General features: G+C 39.5%; 1 long non-coding RNA gene across 1 annotated transcript; it reads left to right on the top strand.

Moving 5' to 3' along the window:
• The first annotated feature begins 3,381 nt into the window (after positions 1-3,381).
• Positions 3,382-7,663, top strand: LOC144376988 (uncharacterized). Its single transcript, XR_013437446.1, has 2 exons — positions 3,382-3,709; positions 6,417-7,663. It is a non-coding gene; the product is annotated as an uncharacterized LOC144376988 (long non-coding RNA).
• Positions 7,664-8,215: the final 552 nt, after the last annotated feature.

Genomic DNA, 8,215 nt, shown 5'->3' with positions numbered 1-8,215 from the left:
AAAAACAGCTGTAGATACATAGAATTATGGAATGAGAAATGAGATCTCTAAATAAAGCTGAGTTCTTCCTCCAAAGAAATCCTTTAGTGAAAGAAGAAGATAAAAAACCCTCACAGAGCTCTGGGACGAAAATGTACAAGTCTTTTATGATAAATTGCAAAACCAGGCCTTTTCTATGTGCAAGATAGAAGTCTATATTTTCAGTGCCCACTAGAGGAATCCCTGAATTAGATTGGTAAAGCCCTCCATCATTCTGCAGATGTAAGTACAGGGCATACTGGACTCCCAGAGAAAAACCTATGATGAAAATTACCATGAAGAATGTACAAACTATACCAAGATAAAACTGTGACTAATGGGACACAGGAGACCAAGTCAATGGGAGAATTGATTCCTCACTGATTTGAGATAAAAGAGCATTCTGGCGTATGTGCACTGATAGCTCTGTGTGTTGGTATCTTTCGAGCACAGTACAGCAGTAGAACTGCTGGACCATGGTTGAGGGAATGTAAAGTGACCTCTAATGTACAGAGACAAGTGGTCTTCCAAAGTATTTAAATTGATTTACACCCCTGCAAGGAATTACCAGGGGTTCTGGATTAGTTGTTTTCTTTTTATTCAATCGACTTTTAAATTTTAATGATAGAGTTACCCATAGTAATTGGGTTCATCCAGACAAACTCATACAGGCATAGAATTCAATTTCAGTTCATGATCCCCCTTTCCCCTCCCTTTTCCCTCCTGGCCTCCCTCACCTCCCACATTCTCCTTTCTCTCCTCGGCTAGATTTCTTTTTGTTTCTAAAATTTTTTGTATTTGATTCCTTCATTTACTGATGCATAAAGGTGGAATTCCCCGTGGTGCATTTCTATGTGCACATGATTGTTGAAGAACGCATTGAGCATTGCCTCGCGTTTGCCATCCCTCCACTCCCCCTCTTAATCTCCTTCTTTTACACTAATGATTTCCCCCATATCTCTATGAAGGCCTATCCTTCCCTCCTCATTTCCTCCATTGTATTTTATTTATTTGATTTTCAAAGATCCAGCCACACTTGGGTTCCTGGGATCAAGTCCATGGGGTCATGTGGGAGTGTTCCTTTTGAAAAGAGCTCAGTTTGATCCTCTGATGTTTTTTGAGGATTTTTACCTCTGTGTTCATGAGAGATGTTGATCTCTGGGTGTATTTATTACTGCTCAGCTGTCAGATTGGAATGTTACTGTAAATGGATGAGATTAAGGGTTCCCTTCTCTGTTTCCTGAAATAGCTTCATGGAATGGGACTGTTCCCTCCTCCCTTTGCCAGACCAGCCTTCTAAACCTGGACCTTTCTTTTTCAGTGATTATAAAGTAAAAATGCACCCCAGTCAATACTTGTAGAGCTATTCAGAGTATCTATTTCATCTAGATGCATTTTGGTTGTTGGTGATTTTTAAGAAATTAGTTTATTTAATCCAAGTTTCTCAATTTTAATTGTGATATTATTTTTTCTTATTTGATATCTGCTAGACCTTGTCTGAAAGCCCCTCCTTTACTCTTAACATGGGCATTTTGTGTCATTTTCCTTTATGCCTCTGTCGGTCTCATCAGAGGTTTAACTTTTGCTCTTTTAGAAGAACCAGCTTTTGAAGCTATGATTTTCTCCTTTTCTGTTGCTCATTGTACGGATTGCTGCTCTTATCTTCATTTTCCCTTCCTTCTGACCTGTTTTGCACTTATTTACTCTTTTCTAACTTCTTCAGATGGAAACTCAGTATCCTGACTTTCAGTTTTCTTCTCTGCTAAAATATGCATTTACTTCTATAACGTTCCTTCTCCGTCCTGCATTAGCTATAACTCGCAAATGTTGATCTTCTGCCTTGTGATTTGGGGACATTTTAAATATGTTTTAGTGTTCATGGAGACTTCCTATTTGATACATGGGTTATTTAGAAGCATGTTGTCCAACTGCAAGTAGTGGAGATTGTTCTTGTATTCTTCTGTTATTGAGTTCTGGTTTAATCCTCTTTTTGTGAGAAAGTATATGTTGGATGATTTCCAGGTTTTTAATTTGTAAGGGTTTGTTTGTTGGTTTTTTCATCATCTACGACAAGAGCACATTGGAAATGTGCCTGGGCACTCACAAGGAGTGTGTGTTCTGCGGTTGTGGGTGAAGTGGTCAGTGGATGTCAGTTTGGTTGATTACTCGGGGGTGGTGTTCAGTTCTGGGTCCTTGATGGTCTCCTCCCATGAACTCTGTCAGTTATGTGAGAGGAAAGTCAAGTTCCCAATTGCAATTGTTTGTCTTTTACATTTTCCAGATTTTTTTTCCTCCACAGTTTTGAGGCTGTGGGGGCCCACATACTTGGAATCGGTGTATCTCACACACGAGGATTTAACATTCCACATCAGAGACAGGCATCCCTAGGGAGACCTACTCACAAGGTTGGCTGTTGGCTGAGTCTGGGAACTGGGCAGGTAAACCTTGCCCTCAGTGATCACAATGACTCACCATGTCTAAACCCTCTGCATGAACAATGTGGTCTACACTGCATGCTGCCTGCCTTCTGGGAGTCTATGGCTTCAGGACTTGCCAGGCAGAGAGGAACTAGGAGACGCTCCCTGGACTGAGACCCTGGACGTCTACACTGGGGATCTTCTCAGGTAGACAACCCTCCACACATGTTGTCCCAATTCATTAGCAAGGACCTGAGTGATCCCCTGTGAGTCCACTGGAGGGGATCTTGGAAGCTCGCACCTGGCTTCCTCAGGACGTCTCCGCACGTGCCCTTTCCTCTGCCCGTCTTGCTCTGGGTCCTTTGCTTTAATAAATCTTAGCTGCGAGTGTGACTCTATGATGAGATCTTCTTCTTTGAACCAGTGAATATTGAGTGGCCTCAGGATGCCCTTGTCCAGTAGCTGAGGCCCTGACACATACTCAATGAAAGATCTAATGTTCCCCAACAGGAGGTCAGGCAGGAGACACACTGATAGACCCAACCTGATCTTTTATGAAAATTGGGAGCCATCTTGCCACAAAGCCATGAAAAGCTAATTGCAGCTTTACTATAAATTACTGCAAATTCTGAACCTGCTTGGATTTCCTTCCCCTTGCCTGAACTCACCCATGCCTGGCTCTCTGACCAGATAGCAGCCCTCTCTGAAACTTTAGTGACATCTCATAAATATTGGCCTTCCCTGGCCAGACAACAACCCTCTCTGAGGCTCTAATGGTCCTCATAAACTCTGATGTTGGGGCCAGCAAAAAAAAAAATGTAAACTACCATTAGTGTGATGCTTGTCAGAGTTCTGTTATCTGTAAACCCCCCCCCCCTTGTGTAACTTTCTGGGCTATAAAGCTGGGCTGTAGGAAAGGTGGGGCTGCTGTTTTGTTCCCGCCGTTTTGGGAGGGAAAGGCAGCTTGGCCGGTCGAAATAATAAGCTTGCTTTAATTTGATTTTAATTGGAGTCAGTGGCCTTTTCTTGCGTCCTGGTCTAACATCTTGGAGTTCCCCAGCGAGATGACCCTGCTGGACCAGACCACAAGACCAGACTGCTGGAAATTCTGAAGCCGGCCTTTGCTCCAGGGCTCTGGGCTGGAGAGCCACTCTAGGGGGTGTGCAACTTGAGACGTTCCAAGGCCTCGGGGTGAGCCTTCCATCCCCGGAACCCTGCAGTGAACTGCCTCACTAAAACTATCAGCAAGCACCTGGTGGAGGAGGCCTCCATAGGTAAGTGGCACCTTTATAACATCTGGTATCCGGTTAAGGGAGATCTCTTCTGATGACAGAGAGGTGGCCTGGCGAGGCTCACATATACTCCTGTCCAGACAGTAATGAGAAATTATTCTGTCTTCTGTTCTGTTCTGTAGGGAATTCCTCTGGAAGGGTAGAGAGGTGCCGACGGGCACGCACGTGCTCCTACCCCGGAGCTTTAGCAAGAGGTTGCATTGCTCCTCTGTTTTTCTGTTTCGGCGCTGGGTTTCTGTTTTCTTGTGTTTTGTTCTGTGTTCTATATGTTTTTTGTTTGTTTGTTTTTGTGCCTTTTGTTGTGTGACTTCTGTGGTAAAAACTTAAGGATATTGGACGTGAAAATGGAAGATAAAGCAAGTCAGCCTGACACCCCTTTGGACTGTGTTTTAAGGAACTGCAATGAACTTTACCCCCCTTTGTTAAGCAGGAGGAGAGAAGCCCCTGGCTGGCTGCTGGAGCACACCCACTGCAGAGGGCAATGCCTGCTGGGGACCTAAGAACTGAGTATCTCCCAGATTAACAAGTGAAACTCCTTTAAAACCCCTTGTCCCTCCAGATCAAGAGAGTCACAACCTTTGGGCAAAGTCCCCAGTGTTTCTCCTTTGTTAGCAAAGCAATAAAACTCCCTTTTTCTTTTTCTCAAAACCCTGTCCTCATTATTAAATTGGCATTAATTGGCTCTAAGTTCAGGAACCGAACTTTCAGTTACAAATTTTGATACCCCCCCCACCCCCAGAACTTTTTGAGAACTGACTACTGAAATGTTAGGAGATGGAATATGCCTGGGGTGGAACCAAACCAGAGGAGCTAATCCTGTAAGTAAAAGGAGGGACTGAGGGACTCCCAGCAGCTGCCAAAGCCCTGTTGCTTTGGGAATTCCCACCTTCTTTCCTTGCACTGTAAGGATTATGCCACCTCTGTCTTCTTTAAAAAGAGAAAAAGAAAAAGGAGACACTTAATGCAATAAAGTCGCCATGGAGACCCTTGATTTTATATTTCAGGTTGCCCCTCTGTGAAAACATCTGGTCCCCTTGTGGGTACATCTGTGGTGCCACTGGTGTAGGAGATTTTTCTCTTATCTGCTCTGTTTTAAAGGTTTCTGTCAGCCATAGTCTGGAGCTCCTCTCTGTCTGTCCTGTGTCTTTGTTTCTGACCCCTTAAGACATGTGCAATAGTGTGTTGATATTATAAATTGTTTCTTGGGAGTGATCTTGGCTGAATGTGTGTCTAAAAGATGATGTTTTATTGTAACAACCTGGTATCTGAATGGGTTTTTGATGCATTGCACAATGCTGCAGTTAAAAGTTGGGTTTAGGTAATTGTTTAGTTTATGATTTCAGATAATTCATGCCAGAGAACTTAAATACTTAGGATGGAAAACTAAAGAACTCTACTTCCAAGTTGGCAAGTAACTTCCCAATCATTCAGTCTTTTTTTCACCAATGTTGAATTGGGTAGCCTGGGAAAATGTTACTGTGTGTACCAGTGCATTAATTTGGACAAGGATAGTAAATCATAGTATGGTATCTGTTGACAAAACAAGATGTAAAGATATAAAATTTTGTGAATTGTATCTTAAACTTGTATCATAATTTTCAACATTCAAACCTGAAAATTATGATAGTTAAAATGCCTTAGGCCTGAGGTGTCTGCTCAGAATAGCAATTTTTCCCTGCTCCTTCAGACCTCAGCCAGGACTTATTTTGAAATGCAAATGAAAGAAGCCTGCAAGCTCAGTAGGAGACTGATCTGAGACCTAAGGGGAAAAAAAAGTAAATTGTATGGTATTTACTAATTACTGGCCAGTCATTTTTACTAGGACTCTTGTTTTTTTCCTTAGATTCTGTGTTTTTTTGAGCTCATGATTTTGACCCTACAGACCTAGGTTAATGTTTTTCTGATCAGTCGTATCTTTGACCAACTGTGGAGTTTTTGAAACATTGCAATGGAGATTTCACCTGCGAAAAGCTACTAAGGCCTTTACTATTGTTATGTGTGCACACTTTTGTTATGTGTTGTATGTCTATATATACATATGTCCGTATATCATATACATGATAAACAAATTGACATATATAAGGAGCACTCATAAAAACAAATTTTAAAAAATGGATCCAAAGATCTTTAATTCATGTGATTTAAATGGTTCAATTTAAATTGGATAAACAGATAAAAATAAATATCTTTAAATTTAAGCTTACAAGTTTTTCTAGGTGTTCAAAAAACTCATAAAATATTAATGTCTATAAAATATCTAATATGCGTTGGTTCTAGGACTTTTCCTTCAACAAAAAAAATGGTTTACACTGTTCAATACATTTGTCTAATATTTTGATAAATAAGTAAAGTAAATTTGATATGGGATTACTCATTCATGAGTACTTTTGTTAGATATCTGATTGATTTTCTAAGGTCTGCATAAGTTTGTACTAAAGTCTGTATAAGATTGTAAAAATCAGTCATGTGTTAAAGAGACAAAAATTTCTTAAAACATAAGTTTACCCATAACATTGTGTTTATTAAGTTTTACTTTTATCTAGAGCAAGCAACCATAAAAATTAAACAACTGGTTAAATAAGAACTGTTATTTTAGAGCACTGTACTGCCATTTCTTTAAAAGCTAAACTTGGTTAATGTAGAAACATCAATGTAATTGTGATGCTATTAATGTGCTCATATCTTCCAGGTATACAAGTCTGTAAGGTAGAAACTTTGAAAGAGCATTATATCAAGCTGGTGTTCGGAAGTTGTATGGTAAAAAATATACTGGGGATTTATTTACCTGTTATCAATAAGATATGTAAAGTTTTGTTACTTCTTACATTGGGGAACAATTTAAATGTATTTTTAAGTTAATGAGAGCCTAATCTATGTAAAAGTTAAAAACTTTTAGCCTTTCTTTAATTCATGTTTTAAATGTGATATCATATGGTGTTAGCTAATGTTCATGTGACCTCAAACAATTTATGTAAACTTTGTAAAATGATAATTAAAAATACAAAGATCAGCTTTAGAACTAAAACACTTAAGACTTATAAAGAGCCCTGCCTTACCTGAGATGAGACTCTGTGTCCCACCTTACTACATGTGAGAATGACTATGAAAACAGTAGGCCAGATTTTAGTTCATTTAAAGTTATGTTCAAAAGTTTGTTTTTTTGTTGTTGTTGTTTTTTTCTGTCAGGATTACTAGGATCTCAAACAAGGGATATAATGTATAACTCAGCCAAAAATTCAGGGTAGCTGTTACACGAACTAAGTGTTTTTACTCTTGTTAATTTTATTTTGTAATTTCCTTATAAGTGATCTAAAGATTCCCTGTTAGTGTTTTACAGAAGTGTTGCTTTAAGAACACAACATGGGTTAGTTTGAGATAATAAGCCATCACCTACAAGACAGATAGGATAATACAGACCCCAATTAATAAAAAGATGAATAATTATAAAGTTATAGACATTAAAGCCCAGTACTCTTAATATAAGGCTGTTAAAATTTATTTGCTGGATGTTTAAGATTAAGTTTTAAAATTAAAGTTAAATTAAAAGGGCCAGAAAAACCAATATTTGGCTCTTGCCCTCTGAGTCAGTCTGAATCCAGGGAACAGGGGACTTCTCTAAAGAGCTTTGCAACTCTGGGCCACATAACCTCCCGATCAGGGAGACTAATGAGACCACTGGAGAACAGAAAGCCAATCAGTGCATTTGCTATGAAGAGGAGGGTCATCAGAGAAGGGAGACATCTCTGGTGCTTCCGAGGGAAGCCACATGGTCAAGCAAGGCCTAGACCCATCCTAGCGCAAATAGCACTAGCAGAACTGAGAAGTTTCCCCAGGAATGACTCCCATAAAAGCTCAGCTGACTGTTAACAATAGATAGAAACAAAAGTCAGTTTGACTGCTTCATCTTAAACACTTAGCAAAGACAGTTAAAACCAAAATACAGCCATTCCTGGGCATTTTAAATAATAATAATGATGATAATAATAATTATTATTATTATTTAAGGTATACACTTTATGTTAGCCTCCCAAAATAAGTAAGACTGGAGGCTACAAAGAAGGATTCTCAGACAGAAATGTCTGATAACTATGAAAAGAGACTATTAAGAGGAGCTGCCAGAGACAGAAGTTTTTAGTTTAAGGCCTACAGTTATTCCTAACCTACACAGGTAGGCTTCGTGTTTGCTAGTATGATTATCCAGCCCTGAGTAACAGAATTAAAGGTTTCTCTGTTAGACACAGAGCTCATACTAGTAAAAGAATTTTGCAAGATCAGATGACATTAAATTATTAAACTGTATCTTATGGGGAAGGACATCTGTAACACTAAAAGTTAAATGTTAAATTTACAGGCCTGATAACTGGGAATGTTAAAGCCTGGTGAAGGAACTTCTATACAGTGACATGTTCCAGCTGCTGCAACATTTACTCAGTACTCATGGTTTTTGTTTCTCTCATAGAAGCACCATCCCCAGATGACTTTACAACC

The sequence above is a fragment of the Ictidomys tridecemlineatus genome, chromosome 4 (assembly GCF_052094955.1).
Source record: "Ictidomys tridecemlineatus isolate mIctTri1 chromosome 4, mIctTri1.hap1, whole genome shotgun sequence".
NCBI lineage: Eukaryota > Metazoa > Chordata > Mammalia > Rodentia > Sciuridae > Ictidomys > Ictidomys tridecemlineatus.
This window is presented reverse-complemented; position numbering and strand designations above follow the sequence as displayed.